Source organism: Trichomycterus rosablanca, chromosome 18, assembly GCF_030014385.1.
Source record: "Trichomycterus rosablanca isolate fTriRos1 chromosome 18, fTriRos1.hap1, whole genome shotgun sequence".
NCBI classification, from domain to species: Eukaryota; Metazoa; Chordata; class Actinopteri; order Siluriformes; family Trichomycteridae; genus Trichomycterus; species Trichomycterus rosablanca.
Window position 1 is genome coordinate 9,376,992 of NC_086005.1, and position 27,831 is coordinate 9,404,822.

General features: G+C 43.3%; 1 long non-coding RNA gene across 1 annotated transcript; it reads left to right on the top strand.

Annotated features, from left to right (window-relative positions):
• The first annotated feature begins 3,282 nt into the window (after window positions 1-3,282).
• Window positions 3,283-27,598, top strand: LOC134332547 (uncharacterized). Its single transcript, XR_010015264.1, has 3 exons — window positions 3,283-3,322; window positions 7,582-7,915; window positions 26,963-27,598. It is a non-coding gene; the product is annotated as an uncharacterized LOC134332547 (long non-coding RNA).
• The last annotated feature ends 233 nt before the right edge of the window (window positions 27,599-27,831 follow it).

Here is a 27,831-nt window from a genome sequence, read left to right on the forward strand (position 1 = left end):
ATTATAGGCAAGTTTATTAATGATCAAATTGAGTTCACACTCAATAAAATACTTGTAATTTAGACTATATTCAAACAGCCTCGGCGTACTAAAACACTTAATGACGGTTAATATGGCATTGCAGCCTGCAAATATTCTCTTGCTGGAATGATTTAAATGTATTTTTTCGTTGAATAAAAATGTATTGAAACGAATAATAACTTAAAATGTAGTATATATTGTTATGTTAATTATATCTACTAAATAGATAGTTAATAGTGGCGCAATAACCAGGCTAGATTTGCTTTGCTCTGTAAAGTCGCATGCAGGATCAGTACACGTGTATTAGTGTAACATCGGTAACGTCGGGAACATCACTACCCCACTCAGATCCTCTCTAAACCACATCAGATGAACATGTTGGTTCGTCTAGCGCGCATGATAACGCAGGTTTAAACTCTTACAGACTTTATTCTTTATTCTATTTTTTTTTTACCATATTTTGATTAGATGTGCGTTTAAAATATTTAGCCTAAACACTTTTTTTTTTTGTTTCACAGTGTATATCTATCCTAGGCTAGAAGCTAAATTTAAACCTTTTTTAATAGAGAAAAGACGCGCATCCCTGCTCTGTTCTGTATTTAACATTAAACACGCATTTCATTGGTCTTAAAGCTGTCTCATCTTTGTCATTATAAAGCAATAATATACCGAATCATAGCCTAACAATAAAGCTTGTTTATATAGCTCTAAAATGCAGATTAATTAAGTAATTTTCAAAAAAATAAAAATAAATAAATAAATGGCGATATCACCGCATACCGCGATATTGAGACAGGTTGAATATCGCAAGGGGAAATTCTTTCACCGCGACAGCCCTAGTGTGAACTAGGCATAACGCACATTATGGCTTAATTTTTGAGTTCAGGTATTTTATGGTAGTTTAGGGAAGGACATATGCTAATCTAGCATGACTGTGAGCCTGTGCATTGACATGTTTTGTTGTGATCTGAGTGAAAGAGTCCTGACTAAAGAGTTCCCACAGACACACTCCAAAATTTTGTAGAAAGATAGAATGCCATTATTTGTCATATATACATACAACGACCAGGCATAACATTATGACCACTGAGAGGTGAAGTGAATAACACTGATTATCTCTTCATCACGGCACCTGTTAGTAGGTGGGATATATTTGGCAGCAAGTGAACATTTTGTCCTCAATGTTGATGTGTTACAAGCAGGAAAAATGGGCGAGCGTAAGGGCCAAACTGTGATGGCTAGACGACTGGGTCAGAGCATCTCCAAAACTGCATTGGTTAGTATCTATGAAAAGTGGTCCAAGAAAGGAACAGTGGTAAACCAGCGACAGGGTCATGGGCGGCCAAGGCTCCTTCATGCACGTGGGGAGCGATGGCTGGCCCGTGTGGTCCGATCCAACAGACGAGCTACTGTAGCTCAGATTGCTGAAGAAGTTAATGCTGGTTCTGATAGAAAGGTGTCAGACTTCATGCCTTTACGGGTCAGGGGTGTTTTAGCAGCAAAAGGGGGACCAACACAATATAAGGAAGGTGGTCATAATGTTATGCCTGATCGGTGTATACAGGTGTACAGTAAAAGGAAATTCTCTCTTCGCAAAAAAGCCCAGCTTGTTTGGAAGCTGGGGTCAGAGCGCAGGGTCAGCCACTGCACAAGCCCCCCTGGAGCAGAGAGGGTTAAGGACCTTGTTTAAGTGCCCAACAGTGGCTGCATGGCAGAGCTGGGATTAGAACTCTCAACCTTTTAATTGATAGCCCAAAGCTCTACCCACTAGGCCATTAAAGCTTTCATAAAAAAAAAAAGTGAAGGTTGTTTGTAGCCACAAAGGATGTGCAACATTTATATAAGTGCATATTCATGTTTTGGAAATAGGATGCCTAACAAGCTCATGTTTATGTGTCCACATACTTTTGGAAATGTAGTGGATCAAATATTAACTATAATAATAATAATAGCAAAACCTTCTGCTGAATTTGAAAGATTAAAAGATTGAGTTTTTTGTTGTTTGTTTTAATTACATTTGATGGTTAATTATTTTTTTTTATATCTTTAGAGTTCTTGGCATATTCTCTAAATTCCTTATTAGATCAACTAATATAGTCGGTCACAATAGCTCTATTTATGTGGACACACATAGTTAGTGTTCCTTCATGACGAAGCTCTGTACAGATCTCGGGAAACAGAAATGTCACTTGAATCTATTTATAACCAACTTTATGTCCCAAAACCATTTGTGTGTAAGAGGGAAAGTCCCTGGAACACTGGTCTGTCTGCCAAGGTTAAAATGAAAACTCAATCTATTACCTCATACTCGAAATAAATTAAAAATCCAGCTTGTCGGACACGATCCAAGAGCCACAAAAATAGGACTGCAATGCATTTAAAGCTTCTGGAACTTAACTGACACTGTCCACAGTCAAGATGATAGTCCACCTTAAGGCTGGACTGAAGGTTGTTACTGATAACATGGACAAAGTAATTTCTGGAGGAGAGTATTATGGTCAAGTGAGCAGTGGTAGCTTAGTTGTATGGGTACTGGACTAGTAATCCAAAAGTTGCTGGATTGCAGCCACGTTGCCACTGTTGGGCCCCTGAGCAGGGCCCTTATGCCTCATTTGCTCAAATTGTATTCAGTCACAATTGTATAGGTTTTGAATGATCGTCCAAAGATCCTGACCTCAGTTCTGTTAAAAATATGTGGACTTTACTAAAAGTAAACCAACAACCAGCAATTTAGATGAAACTCTACTAAATTTGCTGGCAATAAACTGTAACCTTACGGCCGCTCAGGTGGCGCAGCGAGAAAAACACGCTGTGACCTAAGCTGGGATCTCGAATACATCGTATCGAATCTCAGCTCTGCCTGCCGGCTAAGGCTGAGCAGCCACATGAACAACATTTGGCCTGTTGTTCAGATTTGGGCGGGAATAAGCCGGATGGGGACTCATGACTGGTGCAATTACGACCTCTGCTGGTTGAATGATGGTGCCTGCACAGAGATGAGAAAAGAGTGTGTCTCTCCGTACACAGTGCTGAGCTGCACTGCCAAAGTGTAGGTGATAAGATGCATCTGCATGCTGCCCACGTGTCGGAGGGGACGTGGGTTAGCTTCGTTCTCCTCATTCAGAGCGGGGATCGGCATTGGTGGAGAGGAAGCATGATGCAATCGAGAAAAAGGGGAGAAAATGCATAAATAAAATATTTAAAAAAATAAATAAATAAACTGTCACTTTGGTTTCTGTGGTATATTACCATTTTTTCCAGGTGGCACCAGACCTACCGAGACCCTGACCAGGATTGAATAGTAAGTAAAAAGTGAATAAATAATAGCATTACAATAATTAGGAAGCCTTTTGAAAACCACAGCATACCATCGTTAGTCATTGCAAACAGTTAAGAAACTAGCTACACTGTGTGGTCAAACGTTTATGCACACCTGACCATAAGCTTGTAGGACATCCAATTGGATAGCACACCCCTGCAGATATAATAGCCTGCACTGTTTAGGGAATGCTAGGAATACATGCATGGAATACATGGAGAACCTTTCTGAGGTCAGACCAGCTTCATAATTAATCACAAAGGAATTTAATGGGGTTGAGGTCAGGGTTCTGTGCATACCACTGCAATTCCTCCACATCACTGATAATGTCTCACAGAGCTTCAAAAGATGCCCTGGTCAGCAATAGGGTGTGGCTGCAGGACCAGGACTCAATTATTAGGAAGGATGTCCACATACTATTAGTAAGGCCCAACTTCATTCATGGTCGTGAAAATAACGTCATTCAGCATTTAAGTGCTTCACGTTTACTGGTAAGTGGGTGGCACTGTCGCCTCACAGCAAGAAGGTCCTGGGTTCAATCCCCAGGTTGGGCGGTCCGGGTCCTTTCTGTGTGCAGTTTGCATGTTCTCCCTGTGTCTGTGTGGGTTTTCTCCGGGTGCTCCGGTTTCTTCCCACAGTCCAAAAACATGCGGCCAGGCTAATTGGAGACACTGCATTGTAGTGCCGGTCCCAAGCCCGGATAAATAGGGAGGGTTGTGTCAGGTATCCGGTGTAAAAACTTTGGCAAATCAATAATGCGAATCACGATCCACCAGCAGCCGAGGAAATAGATATAGAGAAATAGAAATAGAGGCGGTCCTACCAATCCTACGGCAATTCAGTTAGCAATCGGTTAGTCAACTCAAAAATGTCCACGATGTCGAAGTCTAAAGCGGTTAAAAACACGACTCACACGACTCGCACTGTCGCCGGATGTTTTTTATATATATATACAGTGTATCACAAAAGTGAGTACACCCCTCACATTTCTGCAGATATTTAAGTATATCTTTTCATGGGACAACACTGACAAAATGACACTTTGACACAATGAAAAGTAGTCTGTGTGCAGCTTATATAACAGTGTAAATTTATTCTTCCCTCAAAATAACTCAATATACAGCCATTAATGTCTAAACCACCGGCAACAAAAGTGAGTACACCCCTAAGAGACTACACCCCTAAATGTCCAAATTGAGCACTGCTTGTCATTTTCCCTCCAAAATGTCATGTGATTTGTTAGTGTTACTAGGTCTCAGGTGTGCATAGGGAGCAGGTGTGTTCAATTTAGAAGTACAGCTCTCACACTCTCTCATACTGGTCACTGAAAGTTCCAACATGGCACCTCATGGCAAAGAACTCTCTGAGGATCTTAAAAGACGAATTGTTGCGCTACATGAAGATGGCCAAGGCTACAAGAAGATTGCCAACACCCTGAAACTGAGCTGCAGCACAGTGGCCAAGATCATCCAGCGTTTTAAAAGAGCAGGGTCCACTCAGAACAGACCTCGCGTTGGTCGTCCAAAGAAGCTGAGTGCACGTGCTCAGCGTCACATCCAACTGCTGTCTTTGAAAGATAGGCGCAGGAGTGCTGTCAGCATTGCTGCAGAGATTGAAAAGGTGGGGGGTCAGCCTGTCAGTGCTCAGACCATACGCCGCACACTACATCAAATTGGTCTTCAAGGCTGTCACCCCAGAAGGAAGCCTCTTCTGAAGTCTCTTTACAAGAAAGCCCACAAACAGTTTGCTGAAGACATGTCAACAAAGGACATGGATTACTGGAACCATGTCCTATGGTCTGATGAGACCAAGATTAATTTGTTTGGTTCAGATGGTCTCAAGCATGTGTGGCGGCAATCAGGTGAGGAGTACAAAGATAAGTGTGTCATGCCTACAGTCAAGCATGGTGGTGGAAATGCCATGGTCTGGGGCTGCATGAGTGCAGCAGGTGTTGGGGAGATACATTTCATTGAGGGACACATGAACTCCAATATGTACTGTGAAATACTGAAGCAGAGCATGATCCCATCCCTCCGGAAACTGGGTCGCAGGGCAGTGTTCCAGCATGATAATGACCCCAAACACACCTCTAAGACGACCACTGCTTTATTGAAGAGGCTGAGGGTAAAGGTGATGGACTGGCCAAGCATGTCTCCAGACCTAAACCCAATAGAACATCTTCGGGGCATCCTCAAGCGGAAGGTGGAGGAGCGCAAAGTCTCGAATATCCGCCAGCTCCGTATTGTCATCATGGAGGAGTGGAAAAGCATTCCAGTGGCAACCTGTGAAGCTCTGGTAAACTCCATGCCCAGGAGAGTTAAGGCAGTTCTGGGAAATAATGGTGGCCACACAAAATATTGACACTTCAGGAACTTTCACTAAGGGGTGTACTCACTTTTGTTGCCAGTGGTTTAGACATTAATGGCTGTATATTGAGTTATTTTGAGGGAAGAATAAATTTACACTGTTATATAAGCTGCACACAGACTACTTTTCATTGTGTCAAAGTGTCATTTTGTCAGTGTTGTCCCATGAAAAGATATACTTAAATATCTGCAGAAATGTGAGGGGTGTACTCACTTTTGTGATACTGTATATACAGTGTATCACAAAAGTGAGTACACCCCTCACATTTCTGCAAATATTTTATTATATCTTTTCATGGGACAACACTATAGAAATAAAACTTGGATATAACTTAGAGTAGTCAGTGTACAACTTGTATAGCAGTGTAGATTTACTGTCTTCTGAAAATAACTCAACACACAGCCATTAATGTCTAAATGGCTGGCAACATAAGTGAGTACACCCCACAGTGAACATGTCCAAATTGTGCCCAAAGTGTCAATATTTTGTGTGACCACCATTATTATCCAGCACTGCCTTAACCCTCCTGGGCATGGAATTCACCAGAGCTGCACAGGTTGCGACTAGAATCCTCTTCCACTCCTCCATGATGACATCACGGAGCTGGTGGATGTTAGACACCTTGAACTCCTCCACCTTCCACTTGAGGATGCGCCACAGGTGCTCAATTGGGTTTAGTCCATCACCTTTACCTTCAGCTTCCTCAGCAAGGCAGTTGTCATCTTGGAGGTTGTGTTTGGGGTCGTTATCCTGTTGGAAAACTGCCATGAGGCCCAGTTTTCGAAGGGAGGGGATCATGCTCTGTTTCAGAATGTCACAGTACATGTTGGAATTCATGTTTCCCTCAATGAACCGCAGCTCCCCAGTGCCAGCAACACTCATGCAGCCCAAGACCATGATGCTACCACCACCATGCTTGACTGTAGGCAAGATACAGTTGTCTTGGTACTTCTCACCAGGGCGCCGCCACACATGCTGGACACCATCTGAGCCAAACAAGTTTATCTTGGTCTCGTCAGACCACAGGGCATTCCAGTAATCCATGTTCTTGGACTGCTTGTCTTCAGCAAACTGTTTGCTGCCTTTCTTGTGCGTCAGCTTCCTTCTGGGATGACGACCATGCAGACCGAGTTGATGCAGTGTGCGGCGTATGGTCTGAGCACTGACAGGCTGACCTCCCACGTCTTCAACCTCTGCAGCAATGCTGGCAGCACTCATGTGTCTATTTTTTAAAGCCAACCTCTGGATATGACGCCGAACACGTGGACTCAACTTCTTTGGTCGACCATGGCGAAGTCTGTTCCGAGTGGAACCTGTCCTGGAAAACCGCTGTATGACCTTGGCCACCATGCTGTAGCTCAGTTTCAGGGTGTTAGCAATCTTCTTATAGCCCAGGCCATCTTTGTGGAGAGCAACAATTCTATTTCTCACATCCTCAGAGAGTTCTTTGCCATGAGGTGCCATGTTGAATATCCAGTGGCCAGTATGAGAGAATTGTACCCAAAACACCAAATTTAACAGCCCTGCTCCCCATTTACACCTGGGACCTTGACACATGACACCAGGGAGGGACAACGACACATTTGGGCACAATTTGGACATGTTCACTGTGGGGTGTACTCACTTATGTTGCCAGCTATTTAGACATTAATGGCTGTGTGTTGAGTTATTTTCAGAAGACAGTAAATCTACACTGCTATACAAGTTGTACACTGACTACTCTAAGTTATATCCAAGTTTCATGTCTATAGTGTTGTCCCATGAAAAGATATAATAAAATATTTGCAGAAATGTGAGGGGTGTACTCACTTTTGTGATACACTGTATATATATTTTTTGTTTATGCATTTTCTCCCCTTTTTCTCCCTTTTTAGCGCGTCCAATTGCCCGATTGCATCATGCTTCCTCTCCACCAATGCCGATCCCCGCTCTGATTGAGGAGAACGAAGCTAACCCACGCCCCCTCCGACACGTGGGCAGCATGCCGTATGCATCTTATCACCTACACTTTGACGAGTGCAATGCAGCTCAGCACTGTGTACGGAGAGACACACCCAGCAGAGGTCGTAATTGCACCAGTCATGAGAGAGAGACCTCATCCGGCTTAGTCCCGCCCATCTGAACAACAGGCCAACCTTTGTTCATGTGGCCTCTCAGCCTCAGCTGATACGATGTATTCGAGATCCCAGCTCTGGTTCAGTCGTGAAGGTAGGCTGTACTGTGTATTGTAGCTTCCATTTATTCTATCATTCAATTTTTGAGTGTAATTTAACGACTGCCATGAAATGTGGCCCTTTTCATGGGTAATTTTTTGAAAAACGAGGTCCATGAAATTAAGCACATTTTCCTGTAATAGTAGAAGGGCCCTAATTATTAGCTTAATGGTAAAAATAGTGTATCCTATACTAGACACCAACCAGGAAAATACACAGTTCCAGAGATCTGTCGAATCAATGCCAGGGCTGTGAAGCTTTCCTGATGGCTCCTGGTGGACGTTCTGTTGTTTTCCTCTGTAATTATCTGCTGTCTGTACGTTGGAAGCAGTGATGAATGCTCCTGATGTGAGAGAGAGGAAAATGTATTCATTGTGCTGAACGGATAAGTGAGCTGTATTTGCTGGAGGACTCTTCATCAGTGAAATAATGCAATGCTTGTTAGACTCCTCGCTTCACCCTGTCCATCACAGACGCTAATGCACATGCTTTAAAAGGCTAATTCCGTTATTTATTAGCAGCATTCGTACAAACGCGTGGTTTTAACTAAGCTGATCCCAAAAAAAAAGAAGAAAAAATAAAAAGCTAATCATGCTCCATTTATTTAATTCATTTTATTCGTTTCGGGTTTGGTAGGCACATTTATTATTGGGCGAGCTCCCCGTGGAGGGCATGAAGGATGCAGGCCGTGATTAATGCTCAGCCGCAGTGCCCACACAAGAGCAACAACCAAGCCAGATCCACAAAACTGCTCTGAGCCCGAGCGCGGTGAAATTAAGCCGGCGAGAAAGAGGAATGGTGAGAGGAAAAAGAGAAAGGGGATGAGGGAGGCCTCTGTGGAGGGGCACTCAAATTTCCGTTCTGCTGGAGTAGAGCACCTGTTTATGGAGTGTCTCTCCGGGAGCCGAGATGTTCTTGTTTATGGTTATGGAGAAACGTGTGGCGGCATTAAAGCAGCTGTCTAAATCACGCTCTTCTTCTTTTCCAGCTGAGAGATGTAGCACCAGAGCTATTTCCCCTTCCTCTTCAGGGAGAAGGGCTTCATTACGGGACGTCAAGCTAGCCGGTTGTAGGCGTGGTGAGCTTTTGGCGTAACTCAGTGATTGTTTTACACTGTGCTATTATGTGGGAGGAAATGCTAATGATTTTTAAACTTCCTTGGAAAAGTATTTACCCCCTAACACTCATTTTCCACATAATTGATTGTCACAACCTGGGATTTGTGTCCATTTGACTAGGAATCTACTTAGCACTTCATCATGTTCAGGGCTGGGGTGGGACGATGACTATGAAGACAGGATATGAGGCAGGAAAATCCATGGACTGCCATTTAGAGCAATTTAAAGCAGCCGTTCCATTACTGCAGGCAGTTGGGAGGTGGGAGGCAGCCAGAGTACCCAGAGGAAACCCAACCAGACACAGAAAGGATATTCAAAGCTGCAGACACTAACCAGTTGCCAAGTTCAGACCCAGATTTTCACGGCCAGTGTTTCTGTGCAGAACTTACTTTACCAGCTTTGCCACGTTGCCATTCTTAAATCCTCTTGGAAACCCTCTTCAGTACAAACGTTCAGTTCCAATGTTGGGAGTGTAGCAAGTGGTAAAATGTCATTCAAGTTTGTAGCTGGTGAATTACTGTGCCCGTATAAACAGGGCTAGTTTGACTTTACTATGGAACAGTGGATCCTCCCAAGTGTCACCTTATGCTGTAAGAAAACATGCTTAGATGTAATTTAACAAACACCGAAAACAAGTCTGCTAAAACATGTCAGACACTGTTCATGGTCAAGAAAGCTTTACAATAGGCCGCTCAGGTGGCGCACCGGTAAAAACGGCGGCTGGTTGATGGCGCCTGCACAGAGGCGGGGAAAAGAGTGCTGTCAGGTTGTGTCTCTCCGTACACAGAGCTGATCCGCAGCTGATCTCGTCTAGTGTATGTGACGATGCATACGGCTGCTGTTCACGTGTTGGAGGGGATGTAGGTTAGCTTCGTTCTCCTCAAGTCAGAGGAGGGATGATGCAATCAGGCAGTTGGATGCGCTAAAAGTCGGGAAAATGCATAAACAATATATATATATATATACATACATCAGGCATAACTTTAAAACCACCTCCTTGTTTCTACACTCACTGTCCATTTTATCAGCTCCAATTACCATATAGAAGCACTTTGTAGTTCTACAATAACTGACTGTAGTCCATCTGTTTCTCTGCATGCTTTGTTAGCCCCCTTTCATGCTGTTCTTCAATAGTCAGGACCACCACAGAGTAGGTATTATTTGGGTGGTGGATCATTCTCAGCACTGCAGTGACACTGACATGGTGGTGGTGTGTTAGTGTGTGTTGTGCTGGTATGAGTGGACCAGACACAGGAGCGCTGCTGGAGTTTTTAAACACCTCACTGTCACTGCTGGACTGAGAATAGTCCACCAACCAAAAATATCCAGCCAACAGCGTCCTGTGACCACTGATGAAGGTCTTAAAGATGACCAACTCAAACAGCAGCAATAGATGAGCGACCGTCTCTGACTTTACATCTACAAGGTGAACCAACTAGGTAGGAGTGTCTAATAGAGTGGACAGTGATATTTAAAAACTCCTGCAGCGCTGCTGTGTCTGATCCACTCGTACCAGCACAACACACACTAACACACCACCACCATGTCAGTGTGGGGGTCCTGACCACTGAAGAACAGGGTGAAAGCAGGTTAAAATAGCATGCAGAGAAACAGATGGACTACAGTCAGTAATTGTAGAACTACAAAGTGCTTCTGTATGGTAAGTGGAGCTGATAAAATGGACAGTGAGTGTAGAAACAAGGAGGTGGTTTTAATGTTATACCTGATCAGTGTGTATATATACAGTATATTAGGGCTGTCAAACGATTAAAATTGTTAATCGTGATTAATAGAATTTTTTTTTTTTTAAAGGAGGTAGTTTTAATGTTATGGCTGATCGGTGTACATACACTAACATACACAAAAACTCATTCACAATCAACACAGTCTTGTTCCCTGGGTTCTGACAACTCATACTAGTGACTGTATTACTTGCATCTTTGCACAATATTGCATTGTTTTTGCACCTTATTCTCACCTTATTCTACCTGCTGCTATATAAACCCTATGCTGCTAACTGGATATCAGAATACGTTTTTATTAGGGCTGTCGAAGTTAACGCGATAATAATAACGCGTTCCAGTGTTACCAGATTGGGCGGTTACCTGCCAAATTGGGCAGATTTTGTTGGAAAACAATTTAATAGCATTTAAATAACACTTCTGTTTAAAAGAAAATATTCAGTTTTTAGAACACCAGCATTGTAGAAGGTTATTAAAAGTAAAGTCAATTTTCAATGCTGATTTGGCTTAATAGTGTTGGTCAGTCTGTATCATATTCTTGAAATGATCAAGTATTGCAAAGGAATATCTTTGAAATTCTTCCTCATAATTTTAAGGTTGCTATATTTTGGTTTTTCACTTGTCAGGGAAAATTAAGAGAGAAAAAAGCTTATTATTATCATGCGTGTGATATATATCATTTACGTGATCTGTGTATCACGTTACCGCTGTGTGTTGTACGTCACTGAGCTGATATGTGTATCAGGTGACCAGCGGGTAACGGCGTGTTATGTTTAAGTGTGATGCTCCAAGTTGTGGATTAAGCAATAAAGACAACACGTTCTCCACATAACTAGTGTCATTTGTATTTCGTGGTTAAGTACAAAACATAACAATGCGGGTCTTCGTGATGTAATTCTACATGGCACTCGCTGCCTGTATAGGTAAATTTGTCCTGTATAGAATTTGCGTTAATGGCACTATTTTTTTTTATCGCGCTAAATTGAGATCGCGTTAATGCGTTATTATCGCGTTAACTTCGACATCACTAATATATATATATATATATAAAGATAAAGCTTTACAATATAATTGGCTTACAGTTTCTTTCTAAGCTCACAGGGATGTAAAGCTTGCTTGACTTCCGCAGCCAAATTAGCTTCTCTAAACAGTTTATCTACAGCTAATCTGTGACTGATAGCAACCAGCAAGGCAACACCATTGAGACGGCGATACTCTGCTGATCTCTAAAGTGCACCACGCTGTGAGCAACATTATTTCATAAATTCTTTCTTAACATCACCTCTTACGATAATTAGACGGTCCGTATACACCATCCAGTCCACACACCAACCATTCTGCATGCCAAGCAGTTCAGACACCAAGCGCTGAACTGTTCTCATCCACCGAACGCTTCCATTAATAAATCAGTTTGCAATGTGGAATGATAGCCTCGGTTTGCAGCCACTTCCCGCCTTAATTAGCTGTGGAGAGTGACTGTTTGGGCGCTCGAGGGTGTCCTGTTGTTATCGAAGCATGGAATTATTTCTTCACACGTAACTAACACCTCTGTTTATTTTTAAGCTTTTCGCTGAGAGATGCTAATTATCGAAAAGGATAAACTTCTCATTGCCAGGAAAGCTTCAAAAATAAAGATAATCGCTGCACCAATTACCCTGTGATGTATGAACTTAATTATTTCCACTGCTGAGGTTGCTTCGGTTTTATAAACACGAATGATAAGCGGAGACTATTGGGTTTTTTTCCAAGGCAGGGATGTTCTGTATGAGCTGCACCAAAACGACAAGGCCAGACATGCTATCAGCATTCCAGTTCATCCCAAAGGTGCTCAGTGGGGTTGAGGGCTCTGTGCAGACCACTGAGGTTTATGCAGGATGAATATATTAAACCATATCTTTATAAATATTGCTTTGTTCAATCTGTTTCCTCTAAGCTTGAGACTTTTGAATTTCTCTGCCGTACGTGAAGCCGTGCCCCACTTAATAATAGTTTTATACCAGGGGTTTACATTACATTTTCAGCATTTAGCAGATACAAAGCGACTTACATTACAGTATGCAGTCTGAGCAATAGGGTTAAGGGCCTTGCTCAAGGGCCCAACAGCAGCAATCTGACAGTGGTGGGGCTTGAACCAGCGACCTTCTGATTACTAGTCCAGTACCGTAACCACTAGGCTATGGCTAGGGTTTGTGAAGAAGGGTTGGTAGAACATAACGGTGACTAATCAGGTCGGTAGGACATAACAGTACCTAGTGTTGCTTCACTATAGAAGACCATATAGAAGCACTTGTAGTTCTACAACTACTGACTGTAGTCCATCTGTTTCTCTACTTGCTTTGTTAGCCCCCTTTCATGCTGTTCTTCATTGGTCAGGACCCCCACAGGACCACCACAGAGCAGGTATTATTTAGGTGGTGGATCATTCTCAGCACTGCAGTGACACTGACATGGTGGTGGTGTGTTAATGTGTGTTGTGTTGGTATGAGTGGATCAGACACAGCAGCACTGATGGAGTTTTTAAACACCTCACTGTCACTGCTGGACTGAGAGTAGTCCTCCAGCCAACAGTGCCCTGTTGGCAGTGTCCTGTGACCACTGATGAAGCAGCAATAGATGAGCGATCGTCTCTGACTTTACATCTACAAGGTGGACCATCTAGGTAGGAGTGTCTAATAGAGTGGACAGTGAGTGGACACGGTATTTTAAAACTCCAGCAGCACTGCTGTGTTTGATCCACTCATACCAGCACAACACACACTAACACACCACCACCATGTCAGTGTCACTGCAGTGCTGAGAATGATCCACCACCTAAATAATACCTGCTCTGTGGTGGTCCTGTGGGGGTCGTGACCATTGAAGAACAGCATGGAAGGGGCCTAACAAAGCATGCAGAGAAACAAATGGACTACAGTTAGTATTTGTAGAACTACAAATGGTAAGTGGAGCTGATGATTTAATGTTAAGGCTGATCGGTGTATTTTAGTAGTATTTGTCCAACAAGCTCATGTACCTCAGTGTACCTCCACATATGTTTGTTTATATGGTGTATTTCTGTTTGTACATGAATTCATTGATATAAATAGTTTTTCTTTAGATTTTAAGACACCGGGAGCAAACAGTATACTGTGAAATCTTTGGACAAGTGCACTTAACCTGACCTTATCAACCAATCTGTAAACAAAGCTGCTACCAAAATATAGATTTCTCTTTTTTCATGCTATGCAGACAAAGCTCTGTAGAGAAAGGGAATCTGAGATTCATGGGCATGCAGTACTGCACATCAGTTTCTTTGCCGGAGGTACAAGCACAGGGTTATAGTGTGTTCTGAGGCAAAATGTGTGTGTGTGTGAGCGTGCTGGAGTTCAGTGCTAGGCCACATCAGCACCTCACAGGATGTCAGGGTGCTATGCCGAGACCCAGAACGCAGCGGCGTGTCTGGCACATTCAGCGAGCAGAAAGGTGACGTGTGATAAAGAACGAGGATGACACTCTATACAAGCCCCTGGCTTTGGGTTCCCTCTGCACTCTCAGCAGGAAATGCCACTCTGCCCCGCTTAATGACATTTTGGTACAGACTTGAAACGGGACGGTTAATCACAGAAGCGAGGCAAAAAAAAACTCAGCTCAGGAAGCGAGGCCTATAGGGGGAAGCTTGCAAACCCATTTAGTCCAGAAACTCTGATCGTTTGTCAAAGCGACACCTAGGAGAATCCAGCGACAACGGTCTAAGCCGGGCTAGAGCCGAGAACTGCAAAACGATTCAGATGGCTGATTAAGAGCGGGACACACAAAACAGAATCCAGACAGCTCAATCTTCAGTTTTTTCCCACTTGGGTTACTTCCCTTCTTTAGCCTATCATATAGATGCGAGTCATCAACGAAACTCATCAGTAGCAACAAGCAAAAAAAGTGCTGCAATATTCCTATCACGAGCATCCAGGCGCTTCCGAAGCGTCTATCTCCGTGTAACCGGGCGTCCTTGGGGAACTGACGAACAGCAAGCTGAATTTGCTCACAGCGGTACTGCGACTTCTCAGATGCCTCCAAAAATTCATGCTGTATTTTTTTTACGGAATCATAACTCCAGCACACAAGAAGTTGGTGTATTTTCGCCTCAACATTATGGAAGGAAAAGAGTCATCCTTCTTTTTTTTCCAGCTGCTGTTGTTTTTGCTGCAGGTTTAATTAAATCACCTTATTTATGGAGAGATTGGCTCTGAGAAGACTCACTTATGCAATTGGAGCCAGATCTACCTCATGCCTGGATGGAGTCCAAAATAACTGCATTAAAATGATAAAATGTTGCCCAAAGTCTACTTACGCCAGGGGTTCTGTGAGGAGGAATCGGTAACTGTGGCATCATCAGCAACTAATCAGTTTGGATGGACATTAAAGTAGATGGTGTTGCTTTATTGTATGTCCAAGCTTGTGATAAGAGACAACTGGCAGCCAACAGCGGGCATCAGGGAAAAGAATCCAGAGGAGGCAAAGCATCTGGCTTCAGATTTTTAATTAGACTCAGCGCACTTCTGGGATATTTTTTAGATCAAGCCCCAAAGGGATTATTTCAATCAACAGCATGAAGTCCTATTTTTTACACCTATAAGAGATTTTTAGGGATTTCAAAGATTTCTGCATCAGTTCTTTTTCTGTGACTAGATGATTGTGACACATTTCTCTAAAATGTTTTTTTTTTTAATGATAGAAATACACAGATTAGGCATAGCATTATGACCACCTCCTTGTTTCTGCACACACTGTTCATGTTATTAGCTCCACTTACCATGTAGAAGCACTTTGTAGTTCTACAATTACTGACTGTAGTCCATCTGTTTTTGTACATGCTTCATTAGCCCCCTTTCATGCTGTTCTTCAATAGTCAGGACCCCCACAGGACCAGCACAGAGCAGGTATTATTTAGGTGGTGGATCATTCTCAGCACTGCAGTGACACTGACGTGGTGGTGGTGTGTTAGTGTGTGTTGTGCTGGTATGAGTGGATCAGACAGAGCAGCGCTGATGGAGTTTTTAAACACCTCACTGTCACTGCTGGACTGAGAATAGTCCACCAACCAAAAACATCCAGCCATGAGCAACCACCGATGAAGGTCTAGAAGATGACCAACTCAAACAGCAGCAATAAATGAGCGATCGTCTCTGACTTTACATCTACAAGATGGACCAACTAGGTAGGAGTGGGCCGTGAGTGAACACGGTATTTAAAAACTCCAGCAGCGCTGCTGTGTGTGATCCACCCATACCAGAGCACCACACACTAACACACCACCACCATGTCAGTGTCACTGCAGTGCTGAGAATCATCCACCACTTAAATAATACCTGCTCTGTGGGGGTCCTGTGGGGGTCCGGACCATGGAAGAACAGCATGAAAGGGGACTAACAAAGCATGCAGAGAAACAGATGGACAACAGTCTGTAATTGTAGAACTACAAAGTGCTTCTATATGATAAGTGGAGCTGATAAAATGGACAGTGAGTGTAGGAACAAGGAGGTGGTTTTAATGTTATGGCTGATCGGTGTATATGTCTTAAAATTGTATGTAAACTTTTGACTTTAACATTATATGGAGAAGAATGTGATTTAATTTTTCTAAAAGACTTTTGGAGATTTGAGTGTTGCCACTTTGCCGTGTGCAGCGTTATCATGAAAATCCATCCAATGCCATTAAAGACCATCAATATACTGTATAATGTTCAGCCGGTCCTATTACACACCAGCGCTCTGGGTCTGCGCCAAACCACACGCCACGAAAACCTCTGTAATCCTGCACTAGTGTAGGGCCAAGGGAGGTCAGGCTGGGCTGGTAGTGTATAAGTGTGTGGATTAACGTGTCCAAGCGAGTGTATGAGCATTGAGGCGTCATGTGCGAGACATTCGGAGACCGGACGAGATGCAGATGATTGATGGAGATGAGATTGATTTTGTTTCACTTAGCCAAGCAGCAAGACATGAGACTCTCTAGTATCCAGCGCAAAGCTCAGGACAAGTCGAGGCATGACTCCTACTGGGAAGCTCACTTCACTTCACAGGGTACTGAGCAGAAGGGTAGAAGTTCAAATCCCAAATGTGCCAAAAGTGGCAGCTGTGAGCCACTGAGCAAGGACCTTTAACTCTCCATTCTACAACTGATGTGAGTTTAGCCCGAAAGTGTAAAAAGACTTGCAGGGATGAATATACAGTGTATCACAAAAGTGAGTACACCCCTCACATTTCTGCAGATATTTAAGTATATCTTTTCATGGGACAACACTGACAAAATGACACTTTGACACAATGAAAAGTAGTCTGTGTGCAGCTTATATAACAGTGTAAATTTATTCTTCCCTCAAAATAACTCAATATACAGCCATTAATGTCTAAACCACTGGCAACAAAAGTGAGTACACCCCTTGGTGAAAGTTCCTGAAGTGTCAATATTTTGTGTGGCCACCATTATTTCCCAGAACTGCCTTAACTCTCCTGGGCATGGAGTTTACCAGAGCTTCACAGGTTGCCACTGGAATGCTTTTCCACTCCTCCATGACGACATCACGGAGCTGGCGGATATTTGAGACTTTGCGCTCCTCCACCTTCCGCTTGAGGATGCCCCAAAGATGTTCTATTGGGTTTAGGTCTGGAGACATGCTTGGCCAGTCCATCACCGGTCGTCTTAGAGGTGTGTTTGGGGTCATTATCATGCAGGAACACTGCCCTGCGACCCAGTTTCCGGAGGGAGGGGATCATGCTCTGCTTCAGTATTTCACAGTACATATTGGAGTTCATGTGTTCCTCAATGAAATGTATCTCCCCAACACCTGCTGCACCCATGCAGCCCCAGACCATGGCATTCCCACCACCATGCTTGACTGTAGGCATGACACACTTATCTTTGTACTCCTCACCTGATTGCCGCCACACATGCTTGAGACCATCTGAACCAAACAAATTAATCTTGGTTTCATCAGACCATAGAACATGGTTCCAGTAATCCATGTCCTTTGTTGACATGTCTTCAGCAAACTGTTTGCGGGCTTTCTTGTGTAGAGACTTCAGAAGAGGCTTCCTTCTGGGGTGACAGCCATGCAGACCAATTTGATGTAGTGTGCGGCGTATGGTCTGAGCACTGACAGGCTGACCCCCCACCTTTTCAATCTCTGCAGCAATGCTGACAGCACTCCTGCGTCTATCTTTCAAAGACAGCAGTTGGATGTGACGCTGAGCACGTGCACTCAGCTTCTTTGGACGACCAACGCGAGGTCTGTTCTGAGTGGACCCTGCTCTTTTAAAACGCTGGATGATCTTGGCCACTGTGCTGCAGCTCAGTTTCAGGGTGTTGGCAATCTTCTTGTAGCCTTGGCCATCTTCATGTAGCGCAACAATTCGTCTTTTAAGATCCTCAGAGAGTTCTTTGCCATGAGGTGCCATGTTGGAACTTTCAGTGACCAGTATGAGAGAGTGTGAGAGCTGTACTACTAAATTGAACACACCTGCTCCCTATGCACACCTGAGACCTAGTAACACTAACAAATCACATGACATTTTGGAGGGAAAATGACAAGCAGTGCTCAATTTGGACATTTAGTGGTGTAGTCTCTTAGGGGTGTACTCACTTTTGTTGCCAGTGGTTTAGACATTAATGGCTGTATATTGAGTTATTTTGAGGGAAGAATAAATTTACACTGTTATATAAGCTGCACACAGACTACTTTTCATTGTGTCAAAGTGTCATTTTGTCAGTGTTGTCCCATGAAAGGATATAATAAAATATTTGCAGAAATGTGAGGGGTGTACTCACTTTTGTGATACACTGTACAAACACAATTCCAAAAAAGTTGGGACAGTATGAGAAATGTAAATAAAAAAGCACATTGAAAAAAAATGTGGTCTGTATTTAATTAATATCAGTACAAGGAAATAATATTTTATGTTTTTATGTACATCGATCAGCCATAACATTAAAACCACCTCCTTGTTTCAACACTCACTGCATTTTATCAGCTCCACTTACCATAAAGAAGCACTTTGTAGTTCTACAATTACTGACTGTAGTCCAACTGTTTCTCTGCATGCTTTGTTAGCCCCCTTTCATGCTGTTCTTCAATGGTCAGGACCCCCACAGAGTGTGTTAGTGTGTGTTGTGCTTGAATGAGTGGATCAGACACAGCAGTGCTGCTGGAGTTTTTAAATACCGTGTCCACTCACTGTCCACTCTATTAGACACTCCTACCTAGTTGGTCCACCTTGTAGTTGTGAAGTCAGAGATGATCGCTCATCTATTGCTGCTGTTTGAGTTGGTCATCTTCTAGACCTTCATCAGTGGTCACAGGACGCTGCCCACGGAGCGCTGTTGGCTGGATATATTTGAGGTTGGTGGACTATTCTCAGTCCAGCAGTGACAGTGAGGTGTTTAAAACTCCATCAACACGGCTGTGTCTAATCAACTCATAACACACGCGAGACAGATCGGTCGATTGAAAGTACAACAGGTGACTCCAGTTCACGTCTAGACCTGACAAGGATCATTAAAGAAAACAAAACTGTCCACAATTTAGATGCCACAGAACAGTCTGAATGCTGCAGTGAATAAGCAAGTTTCTGATCATTATTTTTTTAAACAAAAAGCAGTGGTTGCTGAGCGGTTAGAGTACTGGATGATTAATCACAAGGTTGCCGGTTTGAGCCCCACCCGTTGGGCCCCAGAGCAAGGCCAAGGTCAATAGCTGGAATTGTATTCAGTGATAGAAGTATGTTGCTTTAGATAAATCCTCTGATAAGTACTGAAGTCATTATACACTATAAGCACAAAAGTAAGTGGACGTCCCTTGCATTCATGTGTTTCAGTCACAACAGTTGCTAACAGATGTAAAAGATCAGTTATATAAAGGAAATTTTATGCAGCAACCTTTTAAAGAAACCTCTTTCCTGTTCCAGCGTTAGTGTCCCTGTGCACAATGAAGAAAAGCTCGGTTTAAAGAAACTTCAATGACCTGCAGAGAGCTCTGACCTCAACCTCGCTGAACAGCTTTGGAATGAGCTGAAACATCATTTGAGGCTTTCTCACAGGCATTACTTTAAAGTCTTGTGAGAAGCCTTCTCAGACGAGTGGATGATGTTATAGCTTTAAAAAGTTGTTTTTGAAATGGGATGCCCAACAAGCTCATGGTCAGGTGTCCAAATACTTTCAGCCATATAGTGTAGATGGCATCTCTGAATGCCCCATAATGTGTATGTACACCGATCAGGCACTATAGAATCACTTTGTAGTTCTACAGTTACTGACTGTAGTCCAACTGTTTCTCTAGCCTGCTTTCACCCTGTTCTTCAATGGTCAGGACCCCCACAGGACCACTACAGAGCAGGTATTATTTGGGTGGTGGGTCATTCTCAGCACTGCAGTGACACTGACATGGTGGTGGTGTGTTAGTGTATGTTGTGCTGGTATGAGTAGATAAGACACAGCAGCGCTGCTGGAGTTTTTAAACACCTCACTGTCACTGCTGGACTGAGAATAGTCCACCAACCAAAAACATCCAGCCAACAGTGCGCTGTTGGCAGTGTCCTGTGACCACTGATGAAGGTCTAGAAGATGACCAACTCAAACAGCAGCAATAGATGAGCGATCGTCTCTGACTTTACATCTACAAGGTGGACCAACTAGGTAGGAGTGTCTAATAGAGTGGACAGTGAGTGGACACTATTTAAAAACTCCAGCAGCGCTGCTGTGTCTGATCCACTCATACCAGCACAACACACACTAACACACCACCACCATGTCAGTGTCACTGCAGTGCTGAGAATGATCCATCACCCAAATAATACCTGCTCTGTGGTGGTCCTGTGGGGGTCCTGACCATTGAAGAACAGGGTGAAAGCAGGCTGAAAAAGTATGTGGAGAAACAGATGGACTACAGTCAGTAATTGTAGAACTACAAAGTGCTTCTATATGGTAAGTGGAGCTGATAACATGGACAGTGAGTGTAGAATCAAGGAGGTGGTTTTAATGTTATGGCTGATCGGTGTACTTCTCATCATTAATAATCCTTTCTCAAATTTGTTTGTTACTCCTTCTAGAGTCATCAACACACCCCTATACCAGGGCAGATTAGGGCTTGTAAGCTTTGTAAGATTTTTGAAGGGGGGTATGTGGGAGGTCACAATGTCCAAAACATCCAAAATCCATCCAAAAACAATTAGAAATATGGAGTTGTGTCACAGTTTTTGTGCTGAACGTCCACCTATTCTAAACTGAAAAGTAAACAAATGTAGCTACTAGCTAATACTGGTTAGTGTTGCTTGGGAATGTAAACACGATATAAGAAGACAAAAGAAAATCAGGAGAAAACACCTTCACCGACACTTCAAGCTTCACTTCTGTCAATTATTTTTGAAAGCTGAGGAGAGCAGCGTGGTAGAACTGCACTGGCCACTGGCTTTTTATTGAGAGTGGGTACAGATGATGGCACTGCTATGTTTGATTGCGAGTGAGTTATTGTGTGTGTCAGGTCTGTCCTCAATAAAGCCTCAGCTGATAGAACATGCTCCCTTCTGACTGACACCCTCCAGTAATCCAGCATATGAATCCCAGAGAAGCTACTACATCTGTTTTTTTTTCTACCTGAAGCAGCTGTAAAGTCTCAGAATTTCTTCCTCTGATGTTCATGAAGTTCATCTAGGAACCAGTAGGTTGCAGGTCTTTGTACAAACTGAATGTCTGAAACACTTGGTACATTCAGTAAAATGCATTAAAAATAAGAATCTGTGGTTTGTTTATCTGAGGTATCTAAGGTATGAAGAAATGACTTTTATTGAATTTGATCCTTGCAGCTTAATGTAGGGCAGAGCTGTAAACTAGGTGGCACCATGGCAATGTGTATAAAGTGGAGGTTTAGGGCAGTGGTAGCTCAGTGGTTAAGGTACTGGACTAGTAATCAAAAGGTTGCCGGTTCAAGCCCCACCACCGCCAAGTTGCCACTGTTGGGCCCCTGAGCAAGGCCCTTAACCCTCAGTTGCTCAAAATTGTGTTCAGTCATAACTGTAAGTCACTTTGGACGAAAGCGTCTGCTAAATGCCGAAAATGTAACATGCATCAATAACCATGCAACTACACTGACCAGGCATAACATTATGACCACTGACAGGTGAAGTGAATAACACTGATTATCTCTTCATCACGGCACCTGTTAGTGGGTGGGATATATCAAGCAGCAAGTGAACAATTTATCCTCAAAGTTGATGTGTTAGAAGCAGGAAAAATGGGCAAGCATAAGGATTTAACTGAGTTTGACAAGGGCCAAATTATGAAAGCTAGACGACTGGGTCAGAGCATCTCCAAAACTGCAGCCCTTGTGGGGTGTTCCTGGTCTGTAGTGGTCCAAGGAAGGAACGGTGGTAAACCAGCGACAGGGTCATGGGCGGCCAAGGCTCATTGATACACGTGGGGAGCGATGGCTGGCCCGTGTGGTCCGATCCAACGGACGAGCTACTGTAGCTCAAATTGCTGAAGAAGTTAATGCTGGTTCTGATAGAAAGGTGTCAGAATACACAGAGCATCACAGTTGCAGGGCTGTTTTGGCAGCAAAAGGGGAACCAACAGAATATAATGTTATGCCTGATTGGTGTATGTTACTAAACTTTAATAAATAATAAACATCTATTATTTAACAAGACAACTAACATGCATTTATGGTCAGATAATCGTATTATTTTCAATTCAGCGTAATAGACCTGAACAATAATAACAACAAATAAAATAGTTTATCTGTAGAGCGGTTTCGACAGACTGGTGCTATCACAGCATTACAAAAACATCGTAGTGCTTCCCAAAGATCCCAACCGAGACAAAAACACAAATTTTTTTTCTGTAACTCGGGATCTGTAAGGAGGGACCTAAAGAGAAAGGTGAAATAAGTGCAAAAACATGCAAGAATAGCTACAAACGACGAATCCCAGACATTTTTGGTGATTTAGAAATCCCGGTCGGTTCGAAACTCAGCTCTGTCATCCTGTTGTTCATACAGGGAGGGAGCCGGAGAGGGACCTCATAACTGATACAATTACGACCTCTGCTGGCTGATTAATGGTGTCTCTGCAGGGTTAAGGAATAATGCTGATCAGGGTGTGGCTCTCTGTGCACAAGGCTGATCCGTATATGAACTCGCCTCGTGCAGGTGAAAAGATGCAGTAGGCTACTTCACACATGTCAGTGAGGGCGTGTGTCAGTTTGCTGTCCTCAATTGAGGCAGGGGTCAGCAGCAGTAAAGAGGAAGCATAACGCAATTGGGTAGAAATTGGATGTGCTAAAAAAACACATTTTTTAGGTCCAAAAAAAAGGACTTGGAACAAGAGGACGTTTGGTCACCCTATGTAAACCACCGTTGAATGTGTTTAATTATCAAGTCCTCTGACAGCACCGCCTGAGAAACCATCATGCGAATGTAATAAATACAACCACACAGGTTGAGTACTTTGTTTTCACTTAACACAGTCCAACGGTGCATCAAGAAATATAGAAACCAGAAACTATTACACAAAGAGAAATCCTTACATCAATTATGTGCAGAAATGATGACACGCTTTGGGTCTGAGCTCATCTAATGGACCAAAAAACAGTGGAAACATGATGGGTCACGTCCAGTTTCAGCTTGTTTTCGGGAAAAATAGATTTTGACTTTTTTCCGTCCAGACTGCCATCAAGGCGACGTCTTTGTACAGGAAGTCTGCAGTTATTTTTGCAAGACAATGCCAGCTCTCATTCTGAATGAGCTATAACACCATGCCTTCAAAGACATACAGTATATGTGCTTGACTGGCCTGCCTGCAGTCCTGATCTGTCTCCTATTGAAAGTGTACAGTGCATCATGAGGAGGAGAATTAGCCAGAGGCAACCACAGACTGTTGAGCAGCTGAAGTCTCGTATCAAGCAAGAATGGAGGAAAATTCCACTCGTAAAACTGCAAAAATTAATAAAATCAGTTCCCAAACCAATTAAAAAGTGTAATTAATAAGAAAGCTGATGAAACACAGTGGTAAACACACCTCTGCCCCTGTGTGCAGCACACATCCAATTCTGCATTTAATCACCCCTCAACCCCAACAAACTCTAGGTTAAACTGTGAATTGTGAGCCAGGTATTCTTGTCCAACCTGTTCCTGACCTTACAAATGTTTTGAGTGAATGGGGGAAAATATTGTAGAAAAAGATTGTATCTGTGGGGATCAATGCCCAATTTTCTCCCCTAATCTAGTCGTATCATTTACCCCGATTGCGTTACACTTCACCTCTCCTGATACAACCCTCCACTGTTGACTGAGGAGCTTTGCAACTGACACACGCCCCCTTCGACACGTGTGCAGTACCAACTGCATCTTTTCACCTGCACGAAGCGAGTTCATATGCGGATCAGCTTTGTGCACAGAGAGCCACACCCTGATCAGCATTATTCCAGAGGTTGTAATTACACCAGTTATGAGGAACCCGGTCCGGCCTTTCCCACCCTGTGAACAACAGCCAATCGTTGTTCATGTAGACGCCCAGCCCAGCCGATTCTAAACGTTTTTGAGAAAGAGAAGCGGGGTGGTTATGGGTGCATGGCAGAGCAACTTTATATGAATACCTATGGTAGGCTGTAACAGGCAAGCCGTAGCCTAGTGGTTAAGGTACTGGACTAGTAATTAGAAGGTCGCTGGTTCAAGCCCCACCACTGCCAGGTTGCTGCTGTTGGGCCCTTGAGCAAGGCCCTTAACCCTCAATTGCTCAGACTGTATACTGTAACTGTACTGTAAGTCGCTTTGGATAAAAGCGTCTGCTAAATGCTGAAAATGTAAATGGGTTGAAATGGGATGTCCAACAAGTTCCAACATGTTTGCCGTGTTCTAGCTTTGCTGTTGGACCAAATGCAGGTCAGCAAATTTGAACTTCTGGTGAATTACTCAGGAAGTTGGCTACTGATCATTCTCTGCATAAAATTTCCTGGTGTGACTGGGGCTTCATGATGCCTAACACGTTCTCAGGATGAGATTTGGTGAAACATCACCACCATCATCATCATCTAACATACAGTGTATCACAAAAGTTAGTACACCCCTCACATTTCTGCAGATATTTAAGTATATCTTTTCATTGGACAACACTGACAAAATGACACTTTGACACAATGAAAAGTAGTCTGTGTGCAGCTTATATAACAGTGTAAATTTATTCTTCCCTCAAAATAACTCAATATACAGCCATTAATGTCTAAACCACCGGCAACAAAAGTGAGTACACCCCTAAGAGACTACACCCCTAAATGTCCAAATTGAGCACTGCTTGTCATTTTCCCTCCAAAATGTCATGTGACTCGTTAATGTTACTAGGTCTCAGGTGTGCATAGGGAGCAGGTGTGTTCAATTTAGTAGTACAGCTCTCACACTCTCTCATACTGGTCACTGAAAGTTCCAACATGGCACCTCATGGCAAAGAACTCTCTGAGGATCTTAAAAGACGAATTGTTGTGCTACATGAAGATGGCCAAGGCTACAAGAAGATTGCCAACACCCTGAAACTGAGCTGCAGCACAGTGGCCAAGATCATCCAGCATTTTAAAAGAGCAGGGTCCACTCAGAACAGACCTCGCGTCGGTCGTCCAAAGAAGCTGAGTGCACGTGCTCAGCGTCACATCCAACTGCTGTCTTTGAAAGATAGGCGCAGGAGTGCTGTCAGCATTGCTGCAGAGATTGAAAAGGTGGGGGGTCAGCCTGTCAGTGCTCAGACCATACGCCACACACTACATCAAATTGGTCTGCATGGCTGTCACCCCAGAAGGAAGCCTCTTCTGAAGTCTCTACACAAGAAAGCCCGCAAACAGTTTGCTGAAGACATGTCAACAAAGGACATGGATTACTGGAACCATGTCCTATGGTCTGATGAGACCAATATTAATTTGTTTGGTTCAGATGGTCTCAAGCATGTGTGGCGGCAATCAGGTGAGGAGTACAAAGATAAGTGTGTCATGCCTACAGTCAAGCATGGTGGTGGGAATGCCATGGTCTGGGGCTGCATGAGTGCAGCAGGTGTTGGGGAGTTACATTTCATTGAAGGACACATGAACTCCAATATGTACTGTGAAATACTGAAGCAGAGCATGATCCCCTCCCTCCGGAAACTGGGTTGCAGGGCAGTGTTCCAGCATGATAATGACCCCAAACACACCTCTAAGACGACCACTGCTTTATTGAAGAGGCTGAGGGTAAAGGTGATGGACTGGCCAAGCATGTCTCCAGACCTAAACCCAATAGAACATCTTTGGGGCATCCTCAAGCGGAAGGTGGAGGAGCGCAAAGTCTCGAATATCCGCCAGCTCCGTGATGTCATCATGGAGGAGTGGAAAAGCATTCCAGTGGCAACCTGTGAAGCTCTGGTAAACTCCATGCCCAGGAGAGTTAAGGCAGTTCTGGGAAATAATGGTGGCCACACAAAATATTGACACTTCAGGAACTTTCACTAAGGGGTGTACTCACTTTTGTTGCCGGTGGTTTAGACATTAATGGCTGTATATTGAGTTATTTTGAGGGAAGAATAAATTTACACTGTTATATAAGCTGCACACAGACTACTTTTCATTGTGTCAAAGTGTCATTTTGTCAGTGTTGTCCCATGAAAAGATATACTTAAATATCTGCAGAAATGTGAGCGGTGTACTCACTTTTGTGATACACTGTATTTACCTCTGCTCAGAGCCCGCGGACAATCTGTTTTAGATCATGAATGGCACTCTGGGGTGTACTATAAGTCACGGGCACCTTAGATTAAATCTAATTCCGTGTGTCAGGACAAGTGAGACGCCTTTAGGCCCCACGGAGGACTGCCACTCAGCTGCGCCCGGCACAACCGTAATCATAGAGAGGGCACGAGGAAGTTTTCATGTTTAATTAATAATGCTAATGAAATGTAATTAGCCGAGGTTATGAAAAATGCATTGAAATGACAGATGAGCTTTATCCTTAAATAACAGCCTCCTGCCCTCCATTCACTGTCCTATTACGTGCTAATGAAAGAACGCCATGCCAGCACCTCTTCATTTCACCAGCACAAGTCATTATAGTCTCACACATTCATTTATTCATTCATTCATGCCAGTGCCACTCGGGCAGATATTCCACACCATGACAAAAGTATTCATTCCTTAATTCTTTTTTTTCAGTGGCTGTGAGTAACCTTCTAATGACTAATGGCACATTATTTCCGGAGGAATAACATTCACGGCGCTTGTGCCCGCTCTCCAGAATAACGAAGCAGGTGCCCCGCCGTGAAGTCCCCTTTCAAGTCGGACTGTCAGAGATTTTTACGTGCATGCCAAGCGACGGACAGAGTGTGGCACTTCCCAGTCCGTTCCTGCTGCTGAAGGTGGTAGACTGTCACACAGAGTGTGTTCCTCTCCCGTGTTTCCCGAAAGCACAACGACAGTCCAGCTCATCCGTGGAAAATGGTGTTACGCCCCGCGGGGACGAGCAGGAGATCAGCGCCGACTCCCTGTGATCCCACCTCGCAGGTCGTATTCTCTATATCTGCTCTATAAAGCTGTCGGCTAGATCCGAGGTGCTAGATACACATCACCCTGACTTTAAATGCAGCTTTAGAAAGGCATCAGCAACATACAAGACCTTAAAAAGTATTCAATCCCCGTAAATCTTTGATATTCTCTCGGTCTCTGTCTCTTGGTCTGCATTCTGTGTTTCAAATGTTGTGAAGGCTGCTTTTACCAGTTGATCTATAGACAATTGTATAGTTGTAATCCATTCATTAAACATTATTTATTTTAATACTTTATCCAGGTAAAGGTCACTGAGTCTGAGCATATTTATTTATTTAATTTATTATTTTATTTTAATACTTTATCCAGGTAAGGGTCACTGGGTATGAGCTTATTTTTTTATTATTAAATTTATTTAATTATTTATTTTAATACTTTATCCAGGTAAGGGTCACTGGGTCTGAGCTTATTTATTTATTTAATTTATTTATTATTTTATTTTAATACTTTATCCAGGTAAGAGTCACTGGGTCCGAGCT